General features: G+C 42.8%; 1 pseudogene; it reads left to right on the plus strand.

Moving 5' to 3' along the window:
• On the plus strand, nucleotides 11,352-12,259 carry LOC102180844 (annotated as a pseudogene).

The following is a 14,879-nucleotide window of genomic DNA, read 5'->3' on the forward strand; positions in this document are numbered from 1 at the left end:
CCATCACCAACTCCCAGAGTTAACCCAAACCCATGTCCACTGAGTCGGTGGTGCCATCAAACCATCTCATCCTCTGTCGTCCCCTTCTCCTCCTGCCCTCAATCTTTCCCAGCATCAGGGTCTTTTCAAATGAGTCAGCTCTTCGCATCACCAGGGAAGCCTGAAAGTGAAAATGAAGTCGCTCAGTCGTGTCCGACTCTTTGCGTCCCCGTGGATTGTAGCCCATCAGGCTCCTCCGTCCATGGGATTCTCCGGGCAAGAATACTGGAGTGGGTTGCCATTGCCTTCTCCAGGGGATCTTCCTCACCCAGGGATCGAACCCAGGTCTCCCGCATTTCAGGCAGATGCTTTAACCTAGCCTGCTGCTGCTAAGTCGCTTCAGTCATGTCCGACTCTGATCCCAGAGATGGCAGCCCACCAGGCTCCCCTGTCCCTGGGATTCTCCAGGCAAGAACATTGGAATGGGGTGCCATTTCCTATTCCAATGCACGAAAGTGAAAAGTGAAAGTGAAGTCGCTCAGTCATGTCGGACTCCTAGCGACCCCATGGACTGCAGCCTACCGGGCTCCTCCGTCCATGGGATTTGCCAGGCAAGAGTACTGGAGTGGGTTGCCATTGCCCTCTCCGCAGGGAAGCCTGGGCGTCTGCCAATTAAAGCTTTGTTGCTCCACTCATTCCCTGAGACGGGGGAAGATTCTGGTTAACTAAGCATTTCTTCCTGTTGCAGTTGTCTGCTTTAGTAAAGGCATTCAGTAATTACTAACACTTGAAGTAGTGGCTTTTTAAAAAATGTGACAATCTGAATTACAAAAGCCACCTGTGGGAAGATCTGGGAGAAGACATTTCAAAAGAGAGAAATGCCAGAAATGCTGATACAAAAGCCTTGGGGCATGAATAAGCTTGGAGTTTGAAGATGAAGGAATCCTCAGTGGTGAAGTCCACCACTCAGAGTGGATCAGATGACCATTATATCTACTACTGCGGGCAGGAATCCCTCAGAAGAAATGGAGTAGCCATCATGGTCAACAAAAGAGTCCGAAATGCAGTACTTGCATGCAATCTCAAAAAAGACTGAATGATCTCATTGTCTCCAAGGCAAACCATTCAATATCACAGTAATCCAAGTCTATGCCCCAACCAGTAACGCTGAAGAAGCTGAAGTTGAATGGTTTTATGAAGACCTACAAGACCTTTTAGAACTAACACCCCCAAAAGATGTCCTTTTCATTATAAGGGACTGGAATGCAAAAGTAGGAAGTCAAGAAACACCTGGAGTAACAGGCAAATTTGGCCTTGGAATGCGGAATGAAGCAGGGCAAAGACTAATAGCGTTTTGCCAAGAAAATGCACTGGTCATAGCAAACACCCTCTTCCAACAACACAAGAGAAGACTACACATGGACATCTCCTATGGTCAATACCAAAATCAGATTGATTATATTCTTTGCAGCCAAAGATAGAGAAGCTCTATACAGTCAACAAAAAATTAGACCAGGAGCTGACTGTGGCTCAGATCATGAACTCCTTATTGCCAAATTCAGACTCAAATTGAAGAAAGCAGGGAAAACCGCTAGACCATTCAAGTATGACCTAAATCAAATCCCTTATAATTATACAGTGGAAGTGAGAAATAGATTTAAGGGCCTAGATCTGAGAGACAGAGTGCCTGATGAACTATGGACTGAGGCTCATGACATTGTACAGGAGACAGGGATCAAGACCATCCCCATGGAAAAGGAATGCAAAAAAGCAAAATGGCTGTCTGGGAAGGCCTTGCAAATAGCTGTGAAAAGAAGAGAAGCAAAAAGCCAAGGAGAAAATGAAAGATATAAGCATCTGAATGCAGAGTTCCAAAGAATAGCAAGAAGAGATAAGAAGGCCTTCTTCAGCAACCAATGCAAAGAAATAGAGGAAAAGAACAGAATGGGAAAGACTAGAGATCTCTTCAAGAAAATTAGAGATACTAAGGAAACATTTCATGCAAAGATGGGCTCAATAAAACAGAAATGGTATGGACCTAACAGAAGCAAAAGATATTAAGAAGAGATGGCAAGGATACACAGAAGAACTGTACAAAAACGATCTTCATGACCCAGATAATCATGATGGTGTGATCACTCATCTAGAGCCAGACATCCTGGAATGTGAAGTCAAGTGGGCCTTAGAAAGCATCACTATGAACAAAGCTAGTGGAGGTGATGGAATTCCAGTTGAGCTATTTCAAATCTTGAAAGATGATGCTGTGAAGGTGCTGCACTCAATATGCCAGCAAATTTGGAAAACTCAGCAGTGGCCACAGGACTGGAAAAGGTCAGTTTTCATTCCAATCCCAAAGAATGCTCAAACTACCACACAATTGCACTCATCTCACATGCTAGTAAAGTAATGCTCAAAATTCTCCAAGCCAGGCTTCAGCAATATGTGAACCGTGAACTTCCTGATGTTCCAGCTGGTTTTAGAAAAGGCAGAGGAACCAGAGATCACATTGCCAACATCCACTGGATCATGGAAAAAGCAAGAGAGTTCCAGAAAAACATCTATTTCTGCTTTCTTGACTATCCCAAAGCCTTTTCCTGTGTGGATCACAATCAACTGTGGAAAATTCTGAAAGAGATGGGAATACCAGACCACCTGACCTGCCTCTTGAGAAATCTGTATGCAGGTCAGGAAGCAACAGTTAGAACTGGATATGGAACAACAGACTGGTTCCAAATAGGAAAAGGAGTACGTCAAGGCTGTATATTGTCACCCTTCTTATTTAACTTCTATGCAGAGTACATCATGAGAAACGCTGGACTAGATGGAAACACAAGCTGGAATCAAGATTGCCGGGAGAAATATCAATAACCTCAGATATGCAGATGACACCACCCTTGTGGCAGAAAGTGAAGAGGAACTAAAAAGCCTCTTGATGAAAGTGAAAGTGGAGAGTGAAAACGTTGGTTTAAAGCTCAACATTCAGAAAACGAAGATTATGGCATCCGGTCCCATCACTTCATGGCAAATAGATGGGGAAACAGTGGAAACAGTGTCAGACTTTATTTTTTGAGCTCCCAAGTGACTGCAGATGGTGATTGCAGCCATGAAATTAAAAGATGCTTTCTCCTTGGAAGAAAAGTTATGACCAACCTAGATAACATACTCAAAAGCAGAGACATTACTTTGCCGACTAAGGTCCGTCTAGTCAAGGCTATGGTTTTTCCAGTAGTCATGTGTGGATGTGAGAGTTGGACTGTGAAGCCTGAGCACCGAAGAATTGATGCTTTTGAACTGTGGTGTTGGAGAAGACTCTTGAGAGTCTCTTGGACTGCAAGGAGATCCAACCAATCCAATCTGAAGGAGATTAGCCCTGGGATTTCTTTGGAAAGAATGATGCTAAAGCTGAAACTCCAGTACTTTGGACGCCTCATGCAAAGAGTTGACTCATTGGAAAAGACTCTGATGCTGGGAGGGATTGGGGGCAGGAGTCCAAGGGAATGACTGAGGATGATATGGCTGGATGGCATCACTGACTCGAAGGACGTGAGACTGAGTAAACTCCGGGAGTTGGTGATAGACAGGAAGGCCTGGCGTGCTGCAATTCATGGGATCGCACAGATTCAGACACGACTGAGCGACTGAACTGAACTGAACAGAGTGGATCACATAGCTCTTTCCAATTCTGCCTTCAGGGACTGGTAGCTGGAATTTATCATGGGAGAATTTACACCTCCGAAATTGACCAAGGTTGGGATTTCCCTTCTGGTCCAGTGGTTAGGGGTCTGTGCTCCCAATGTAGAGGGCATGAGTTCCATCCCCGGTGGGGGAACTAAGATCACCACATGCTTCAGTACTCCACCATGGCTGCTTCACCTACACCCCCCACCCCACCACCCCAGTCCCCACTGGAAATTGATCAGTGGTACAAATCAAGTCTTCTACCGACTTCTCAGCAAACCATTGCCTCTAATAACTGGTTGTATGTGAAAATGTTAGTCACTCAGTTGTGTTCGACTTTTTGCCACCCCATGGACGGTAGCCCGCCAGGCTCCTCTGTCCATGGGATTTCCGAGGCAAGAATACTGGTGTGGGTAGCCATTCCCTTCTCCAGGGGATCATCCCAATCCAGAGATTAAACCCAGGTCTCCTACACTGCAGGCAGATTCTTTACCGTCTGAGCCACCAGGGAAGACCGCTTCACCTCTATTGTGGTTATAAATCATTATGGCACCTAATTCATGGGTTGGAACAGTTTCTTGACTCACATCAGTAATACATTATCAGCTCCTATTAGGGTCTGGCACTGTGTTAAGCTGTGCTCGGCAAAAACTCTGAGAAGGCAATCGCACCCCACTCCAGTACTCTTGCTTGGAAAATCCCATGGACGGAGGAGTCCACGGGGTCGCTAAGAGTTGGACACGACATTCTCTTGTAATTGCATTTTTCAGGGCAAAATGGCCTTTTATCATCAAATAATCACAAGAGTCTTGGATCTCAGTACAGTCATAGGTGAGTGTCACCAATGAGTAGAACCCCAAATCAAGAACCCTGGCCCCGATAGAGGTGTTGGAGGAAGTCACCTGAACAGGTACTCCTGATGCAAAAATTTAGAAACTGTAGAGATGTACTCATTAGTGTTTCCCAAACAGGATGTACAGACTGTATGTTTTGCTTGGCCAAAAAGTTCATCTGGGTTTTTCTGTAAGATATTATGGGAAAACCTGAATGAACTTTAAAATATATATCTATTTATTTTTTATTTATTTGACTGCATTGAGTCTTAGTCATGGCATGTGTGATCTAGTTCCTGACTGTGGATAGAACTTGGACCTCTTGCATTGGAAGCTCTGAGTCTTAGCCACTAGTCCACCAGGGAAATCCCTCGAATGAACTTTTTGGCCAAGCCAAATATTTTAACATGTATTATAAAATATTCCCTGATAGCTCAGTTGGTAAAGAATCTGCCTGCAATGCAGGAGACCCCAGTTTGACTCTTAGGTCAGGAAGATCTGCTGGAGAAGGGATAGGCTACCCATTCCAGTATTCTTGGGCTTCCCTGGTGGCTCAGCTAGTAAAGAATCCATCTGCAATGCAGGAGACCTGGGTTCGATCTTTGAGTTGGGAAGATCCCCTGGAGAAAGGAAAAGCTACCCACTCCAGTATTCTGGCCTGGAGAATTCCATGGACTAAAGTCCATGGGGTCACAAAGAGTTGGACACGACTGAGTGACTTTCACTGGCGGCTCAGTGGTAAAAAAAATTCACCTGCCAATGCAGGAGACCTAGGACATACGGGTTTGATCCCTGAGTTAGGAAGATCCCCTGGAGAAGGAAATGGCAACCCACTCCAGTGTTCTTGCCTGGAAAATCCCATGGACAGAGAAGCCTGGCAGGCTATAACCCATGGGGTCAGAAAGAGTCGGACACAACTGAGCAACTGAACACACATACATTTTACAAAATACATCACACACACAAAAAAACAACTTTGCTGTGTTTAACAAAAGAGCCAATTAAGAGTCACTTCCAAGTCAATAAGAGTATTAGCAACAACCATGAAGATGATCAGGAATGGCTCATTTTGGGAGACTGCATCCTTGATAAGGGGGTGATATTTGGTAAAGGATGACTATCTCTGCTGTTGGGCATCTGGACCAACCTGGGCTGTGAACTTTGATATCTGAGAGAGGTAAGAGGAAAGATCACATGCTTATCCCCACTCAGAGAATTAGCAAGCCAGTAGTTTTCTTCTTTCTGCTGCAGGACTGAAGTGATGAGAGAGCAATTTGGCTAATGAGGAACTTTGGAGATAATGCTCCAAGGGCCAGGAAAGAAACAAACAAACAAAAACAAAACAAAACAAAAACTGTAAACTGGCCCCCTATCCCCTATCAGTACAATCTTATACTTAAAAAACCAGAAAGGAAGATACCTTGTTACTTCTTAGAGAATGTGTCTTATCCGGAAACTGCATGCATGACTGTCTCCTTGAAATTTTCAGACATCAATTTGTCTTCAATATCTACCTCCTGGGGAGAAACTCAGCCCCTGTGGTCTTCTATGGGGCCATCCTGGAGATACGGAAACCCTTTTAAGTTCTAGGGGAAAGGGGAAACATTGTTATTATTATCATTATCATTATCATTATTATTCTCATTTGGATGTGGTCTTGGGTTAATTAAGCAGGAAATCTAAACCAACGATCCTCAAAATGTATCCCTAGCACTGCTCTGGTGGTACAGGAGTTAAGACTCTATGCCTCCACTTCAGGGGCCTCAGATTCAATCCCTAGTCATGGAGCTAAGATCTTGCATGCTGTGCCAAAAAATTAAAAAAAGAAAAAGAAAAAGAAATGTGTCAGGACTTCCCTGCTGATCCAGTGGCTAAGACTTCATGCTCCCAATGCAGGGGGCCCAGGTTCAATCCCTGGTCAGGGAACTAGGTCCCACAAGCTCCAATTAAAGATCTCACACTAAGACCTGGTACAGCCAAATAAATAAATAAATGTGTATGTTTGTGTTAGTCGCTCAGTTGTGTCTGACTCTTTGCAAACCCATGGACTGTATCCCACCAGGCTCCTCTGTCCATAGGATTCTCTAGGCAAGAATACTGGAGTGGGTTGCCATTTCCTTCTCCAGGGGATCTTCCCCACCCAGGGTTTGAGCCCAGGTCTCTTATACTGCAGGCAGATTCTTTACATCTGAGCCACCAGGGAATCCCAAAGAAATACATAGAAATAAATAAATATTAGAAAAATAATGTGTCCCTTAATAATGTGACCAGCAGCCAGAGCTGGGTTTGTGGGTGTGCAATCACAAGGGCCACAGAGGACCCTGCTCTTGGTTGAATGCTCTGCTATCACTGTCTTGACATTTTCACAACTTGGGGTTTCAAATTTTCATTTTCCACTGGGACCTGAAAATTATGCAGCAGGTTCTACCAGTTGTATCAGCATTACCTGGGGAATTCTTTGAAATGCATTTTCTCAGTCTTCACCTAGAGATGCTGAAACTGGGGTGGTGCCCAGCAATCCGTTTTAAGAAACCCTCCAGGTGACTCTGACACAAGGTCAAGACTGACAGTCACTGTCTAGTGGGCCTCTCGATTTTTCTGGCCTATTCCCAAGTCCCTTGGCACCAGGTTTGCAATTGCTCCTGGCTCTGCTGACCCCATTCTCTCACCTGAAATTTTATGGACCAATTTGCTGTTTGAAGGAAATCAATACTTCCTAATATTTTCTGAGAATTTCAGGCTGCTCCAATGCATCCCTTTATTTCAAGAAGGGAAGGAGGAGACCTGTGCTATTGACTCTGATGTGATTCTACCAAGAACAGGAGGAGGTAAGATCTGAGTCTCCGTAAATGGTATTCAATATTCCCTGATCTGCAGAATTCCCTGACTGAGGGAGAAGCCTGAAACAGAAGTGGGGATGGGGCTGTGTTCCTGAGAACATCCATGAAATTCAAGAAATGAGGGGGCAGCTGGCTGATTTCTCAAAGCACAGAGGACAAGTGCCTGAGTAAGCAAAACAGAAAGAGTTCCTTCAGTACTTCTTATAAATTCATTTGTTTTTTGATAGTGACAAAATATAGAAAATAAAATGTACCCTTTTAACTATTTTAAGTATGCAGTTCAGTCGCATTGAGTCCAATTCCATTTTTATGTAACCATCACCACCATTCATCTCCAGAAGAGTTTTCATTTTTCAAAAGTGATTCTTGGTCCCCTTGAAATACAGAACACCACCCATCCACCCTCCACCTCCATTCTGCCATCCTCCCATATCCTGACAACCACCCTTCTTCTTTTTTTTTTAATTTATAAATTGAAACATTTCATTTTCTTAGGTTGTTGTTCTTTGGTTGCTGAGTCATGTTTGACTCTTTGCTACCCCATGGACTGTAGCCCACAAGGCTCCATGGGATTTCCCAGGCAAGAATACTGGAGTGCGTTGCCATTCCTTCTCCCAGGGATCTCCCCGACCCAGGGATGGAACTTAGATCTCCTGTGTTGGCAGGCAGACTCTTGACTGCTGAGCCACCAGGAATCACATTTGTTGGGGAGGTACAAATCATCTTTATAATGAAAAAGACAAATCATAGTATTTTCCTCTAAAAGAAAGGAAAATTACGAAATAACACAGAAGAACTGTACAAAAAAGATCTTCATGACCCAGATAATCATGATGGTGTGATCACTCATTTAGAGCCAGACATCCTGGAATGTGAAGTCAAGTGGGCCTTAGAAAGCATCACTACGAACAAAGCTAGTGGAGGTGATGAAATTCCAGTTGAGCTGTTTCAAATCTTGAAAGATGATGCTGTGAAAGTGCTGCACTCAATATGCCAGCAAGTTTGGAAAACTCAGCAGTGGCCACAGGACTGGAAAAGGTCAGTTTTCATTCCAGTTCCAAAGAAAGGAAATGCAAAAGAATGCCAAACTACCGCACAATTGCACGCATCTCACATGCTAGTAAAGTAATGCTCAAAATTCTGCAAGCCAGACTTCAGCAATACATGAACCGTGAACTTCCTGATGTTCAAGGCTGGTTTTAGAAAAGGCAGAGGAACCAGAGATCGCATTGCCAACATCCGCTGGATCATTCAAAAAGCAAGAGAGTTCCAGAAAAACATCTATTTCTGCTTTATTGACTATGCCAAAGCCTTTGACTCTGTGGATCACAATAAACTGTGGAAAATTCTGAAAGAGATGGGAATACAAGACCACCTGACCTGCCTCTTGAGAAATCTGTATGCAGGTCAAGAAGCAACAGTTAGAACTGGACATGGAACAACAGACTGGTTCCAAATAGGAAAAGGAGTACATCAAGGCTGTATATTGTCACCCTGCTTATTTAAATTATATGCAGAGCACATCATGAGAAACGCTGGACTGGGAGAAACACAAGCTGGAATCAAGATTGCTGGGAGAAATATCAATAACCTCAGATATGCAGATGACACCACCCTTATGGCAGAAAGTGAAGAGGAGCTAAAAAGCCTCTTGATGAAAGTGAAAGTGGAGAGTGAAAAAGTTGACTTAAAGCTCAACATTCAGAAAACAAAGATCATGGCATCCAGTCCCATCACTTCATGGCAAATAGATGGGGAAACAGTGTCAGACTTTATTTTTTGAGCTCCAAAATCACTGCAGATGGTGATTGCAGCCATGAAATTAAAAGACGCTTACTCCTTGGAAGAAAAGTTATGACCAACCTAGATAGCATATTCAAAAGCAGAGACATTACTTTGCCGACTAAGTCCATCTAGTCAAGGCTATGGTTTTTCCTGTGGTTATGTATGGATGTGAGAGTTGGACTGTGAAGAAAGCTGAGCGCTGAAGAATTGATGCTTTTGAACTGTGGTGTTGGAGAAGACTCTTGAGAGTCCCTTGGACTTCAAGGAGATCCTACCAGTCCATTCTGAAGGAGATCAGCCCTGGGATTTCTTTGGAGGGAATGATGCTAAAGCTGAAACTCCAGTACTTTGGCCACCTCATGTAAAGAGTTGACTCATTGGAAAAGACTCTGATGCTGGGAGGGATTGGGGGCAGGAGGCAAAGTGGCCGACAGAGGATGAGATGGCTGGATGTCATTACTGACTCGATGGACATGAGTCTAAGTGAACTCCGGGAGTTGGTGATGGACAGGGAGGCCTGGCGTGCTGCAATTCATGGGGTGGCAAAGAGTCGAACACAACTGAGCGACTGAACTGAACTGAGAGAATAACCACAATGGTTTCAGATTTATGATACCGAGAGTTAGAAAATATCATTAGGCCTTTGAGAAATCTTGGTCAAGGAAAATCAAGCGAAAAAATAGTTAATTTTTTGAAGAGGTTCGTTTACATGGCTCAAAATTAAAAAGGTACCAAAAACAGTGAAAAATGTCCCTTTTATTTCTGTTTCTTAGCAGTAAAGTCGTCTTTTTGAGGCTAACATTGCACTGATTTTTTATGGATTCTTGAAGAGAAATTTTATGCACAGATAGACATATATGTTACTTCCTCAACTCTTGTCTGCACACTAGTAATCATACTATTTTTTTAAACTTTATTTAGCAAAATAGCTTGCAGATTGTTCCCCACAGTGCAATAGTGTTAGAATATTTAAAGGAATGGATTAATGATATTTTTTTTTATATTGAGATATAAGAGAATCTGAGCTTATAATTTCCAGCAATACCTGAGATTTGCAAATCTGAGCAGGCTCAGTATAAGGTTAACCACAGAATTAAAAATCCTCTGAGAAAATAAAGTCATCCAACTAGGCTTGAGGGCTTCCCTGTTAGCTCAGCTGGTAAAGAATCTGCCTGCAATGCAAAACCAGGGAGACCCTGGTTCAATTCCTGGGTCGGGAAGATCCTCTGGAGAAGGGATAGGCTACACACTCCAGTATTCTGGCCTGGAGAATTCCACGGACTGTATAGTCCATGGAGTCTCAAAGAATCAGACATGACTGAGCCACTTTCATTTTCACTTCTTAACCAGGCTTGATCTGTATGAAGAATTGACTAGAATTTAATCATAGATTTTAGAATGCTTTGGGATTTCCCTGGTGGTGTAGTGACTAAAACTCTGTGCTCCCAATGCAGGGGGCCCAGGTTTGACTCCTAGTCTGGCAACTAGATCCCACATAGTTCAACTAAGAGTTTGCATGTCACAACTAAAGATCCCTAGTGCTGCAACTAAGACCCGATGCAGCCAAATAAATAAATAAAATAAATCAATTAAAACTAAGAAAATCAAGTGCTGGAGGCATGATGTACGCATGTGTGCTAAGTTGTTTCCGTCGTGTCCGACTGTTTGTGTCCCTATGGACTGTAGCCTGCCAGGCTCCTTAGTCTATGAGATTCTCCCGGCAAGAATACTGGAGTGGGTTGCCATGCCCTCCTCCAGGGGATCTTCCTGACCCAGGGATCAAACCCACATCTCTGACATTTCCTGCATTGGCGAGTGAGTTCTTTACCACCAGCACCACCTGAGAAGCCCATGATGGTTCCTAGAAAAAAACAATAGCACTTGTTTTCATTCTTTAATTTTAGTATTGGAAAAAAAATACAGTATTTAGAAGTTATTCAAAAATTACTTGGAGAAGGAGGAAATGAGTAGATAAACTTGAAGGAAAGAATTACTTACATTAAAAAAATTTTTTTTGACTGCCTCACCCAGCACGCAGATTCCTAGTTCCCTGACCAGGGGTCGAATCTGTGCGCCTTGCAGTGGAAGCATGGAGTCTTAATTCCTGGACCACCAGGGAGGTCCCTAAATATTTTTAGAATTTAAGGCATAGAAGAAAAATTTCTCTCAAACAAATGATGTCTGAGTATCCATTTCAGAGTAACTCATGTCTATATTTTCCAGTACACATATCAACAACATGGAATCAGAAAACCAGACAGACGTCTCAGAATTCCTCCTCCTGGGCCTCTCTGATAATGCAGACCTGCAGCCCCTCCTGTTTGGGCTCTTCCTGTCCATGTACCTGGTCACCATGCTTGGGAATCTGCTCATCATCCTGGCTGTCAGCTCTGACCTCCACTTCCACACTCCCATGTACTTCTTCCTCTCCCACATCCCTTGTTGACATCTCTTTCATCTCCACTATAGTCCCCAAGATGCTGTCGAGCATCCAGACAGAGAACAAAGCCATCACCTATGCAGGCTGCCTCACTCAGGTGTATTTTTTCATGGTTTTCATTTGTACGGACAGTTTACTCCTGACCATCATGGCCATCTGCCACCCACTGTACGTGGTCATGAACCCCTGTCTCTGTGGTCTGCGGCTGCTTCTCTCTTTGTTCGTTAGCATTCTGAATGCCCTGATCCACAGTCTGATGGTGTTGCAGCTGTCTTTCTGCACAGACTTGAAAATCCCCCACTTCTGTGAACTTGCTCAGATCCTCAAACTTGCCTGTTCTGATACCCTTATCAATGGCATCCTGGTGTATCTGGCGACTAAGCTGTTACGTGTTGGTCCTCTCTCAGGCGTAATTTTCTCTTACACACGGATTGTCTCCTTCATCCAGAGAATGCCATCCATTGGTGAGAGGTATAAAGCTTTTTCCACCTGTGGGTCTCACCTCTCTGTCATTTTCTTAAATTATGGGACCTGTGTTGGTATCTACCTTAGTTCTGCAGCTACTCTCTCTCCCCGAGGAGGAGGGCAGTGTGATGTACACTGTGATTACTCCAATGATGAACCCCTTCATCTACAACCTGAGGAACAGAGACATAAAGATAGCCTTGAGGAAATCCGTCTCCAGAACGTTTTCTTTTCCATGATTGTGTCATCAACTTTTGGTGTGGGGTTCTAGAATGAGTCAAAGGGAATGAAATATTGGGTGTGCCAGAATTTCTGGCTCTTTCAAAATTTAATTCTCTTAGTAAAGTGATTAATCATGAGTTTTCAAGTCAAGTATCTTTGTATTAAATCCTACTATCCTGGGAATTCCCTAGCAGTCCAGTGGTTAGGACTCCATGCTTCCACTTCAAGGGGAATGGGTTTGATCCCTGATCGGGGAACTAAGATCTCCCAGTTTGCTGCAATGCACATTCCCCCCAAAATCCTTCTATCTTGTGTTTTACTACCTGTCATTTATCAAGCAACTTAACCGAGTTCAGTTTGATATCTATAAAATAGGCAAAATATTACATACTTAATAGTGAAACAGGAAATATTTGTATACAGAAATTTATCTAGATTAAGCACTAGTAAAATCAAATGTGTAATTATCAGGTGCTGCTGCTGCTGCTAAGTCACTCCAGTCGTGTCCGACTCTGTGCGACCCCATAGACGGCAGCCCACCAGGCTCCCTCGTCCCTGGGATTCTCCAGGCAAGAACACTGGAGTGGGTTGCCATTTCCTTCTCCAATGCATGAAAGTGAAAAGTGAAAGTGAATTCGCTCGTGTCTGACTCTTTGTGACCCCATCGACTGCAGCCCACCAGGCTCCTCCGCCCATGGGATTTTCCAGGCAAGAGTACTGGAGTGGTATTAGGTGCTAAGAGAAGTCAATTAATCTCCATAAAGCTGGAGGAAAAAATTATTATTATCGGGTGTGCAGTTCATGTGTTTGTGTACTTGTGAACATACATTTTCTTTAGCATTATATGTTGATAAACCAATTCTCATTTCATCCTCTTTCTTTTGAGTCATCTTCATTTTCCTCATTTCTGCTGGAATCTATACAGAGAAATTGATTAGAATAAAGTCAGTTGAGAGTTTTTTTTTTCTCCATCCATGAGTTATATAGAAGTGCGTTTCTTCATTTTCAAATATGTGGAGGACCTATTTTTATGCCTTTGTCAGTGGCTTTTAGTATCATTGCATTACGGCTAGAGAACATACTCGGCACAATTTAAATTCTTTGAAATTTAAGTGTGGAATGAACATACTCAGCACAATTTAAGTTCTTTGAAATTTAAGTGTGGAATGTAGCAGTTGTGGTCAAACTTAGTAGATGATCTGTTTGTGCTTAAAGATCATTTCGGCAGTGATCAAGTGCATTTTCTGTATATGCCCACCCATTAGGTCAAACCTGTTGAAATCCGACTTTTTCGTCTCCTTGTTGTATCAATCATGGAGTGATATATGTTAAAATCAGCCAGTGTGATATTGAATTTGACTGTTTCTTTTTTTTTTAATTTTATTTTTAATTGGAGGATAATCGCTTTACAATGTCATATTGGTTCATAGGGTGAATCAGCTATTTGTTGTTGTTCAGGTGCTAAGTGAACATCAGACATGCTTTGCAACCCCATGGACTGCAGTGCCCCAGGCTTCCTTGTCCTTTACTATCTCCCAGAGGCAGATATAAGTATACATATATCCCCTCCTTCTTGAGCCAAATCACCACCTCCCACCCCCCAACACACACACACTGAATTTGACTATTTCTGCTCCTAGTTCAATCATTAGATACAGAGTACAAATTCAGAATTGTTATATCTTTCTGGTGCATTCAGTCTTTTATCTTTATGAAGCTACCTTTGTTATCTCTGGGTGTATTATAGCATTAAAATCTACTTTGTCTGATAGTGAAAAGTGAAAATCAAAATGTTAGTTGGTCAGTTGTATTTGACTCTTTGCAGCCCCATGGACTATAGACCACCAGGCTCCTTTGTCCATGGAATTCTCCAGGCAAGAATCCTGGAGTGATTTGCCATTTCCTTCTCCAAGAGAAAAAATTTTAGAGAAAAAATTGTAGCCTTAAAAAGTGTGTTAAAGCTTGAAATATTATTTAATACCTTACTATTTTAACATAGTAAGGTATTAATAAGAATAAACGCAGCAAACTCAAAGATTAAAGCAGGAAATAATGATCACAAAAGAACAAAGTAAATTAATTTTGAAGAAGTGGAGTAGTAGAGAGAAAAAAACTGAAATTTGGTTTCTTGAAAAAATACTAATAAAGCAATCTCTAGCAAGGTTGATAAATTTAAAAGTTTACATAAATTAGTATTGGTATTAATTAGTATTAGTATTAATTCCCAGTCCAGAAGTTAATTCAGAAAGGTGGATTCTCCAGGCCAGCATACTGGAGTGGGTTGCTATGCCCTCCTCCAGGGGATCTTCCCAACCCAAGGATCAAACCCAGGTCTCTTATGTCTCCTGCATGAGCAGGTGGTCTTTTATCATTAGCACTACCTGGGAAGCCCAGAAAGGTGGGACATGGATGTTTATTATATTAGGCTCCTGCCCTCTTTGTGTTCAAGATGTTCCACAATATGGAGAAGGAAATGACAACCCACTCCAGTTTTCTTGCCTGGGAAATCCCATGAACAGAAGAGCCTGATGGGCTACAGTACATGGGGTCACAAAGAGTCAGACACAACTAAAGCGACTTAGCACACACACATGCATGTCATAGTCTAGGCATTGCCTATCGCCCCTGTATTCTGTG

The sequence above is a fragment of the Capra hircus genome, chromosome 7 (genome assembly GCF_001704415.2).
Source record: "Capra hircus breed San Clemente chromosome 7, ASM170441v1, whole genome shotgun sequence".
In the NCBI taxonomy this organism is placed as follows: Eukaryota; Metazoa; Chordata; class Mammalia; order Artiodactyla; family Bovidae; genus Capra; species Capra hircus.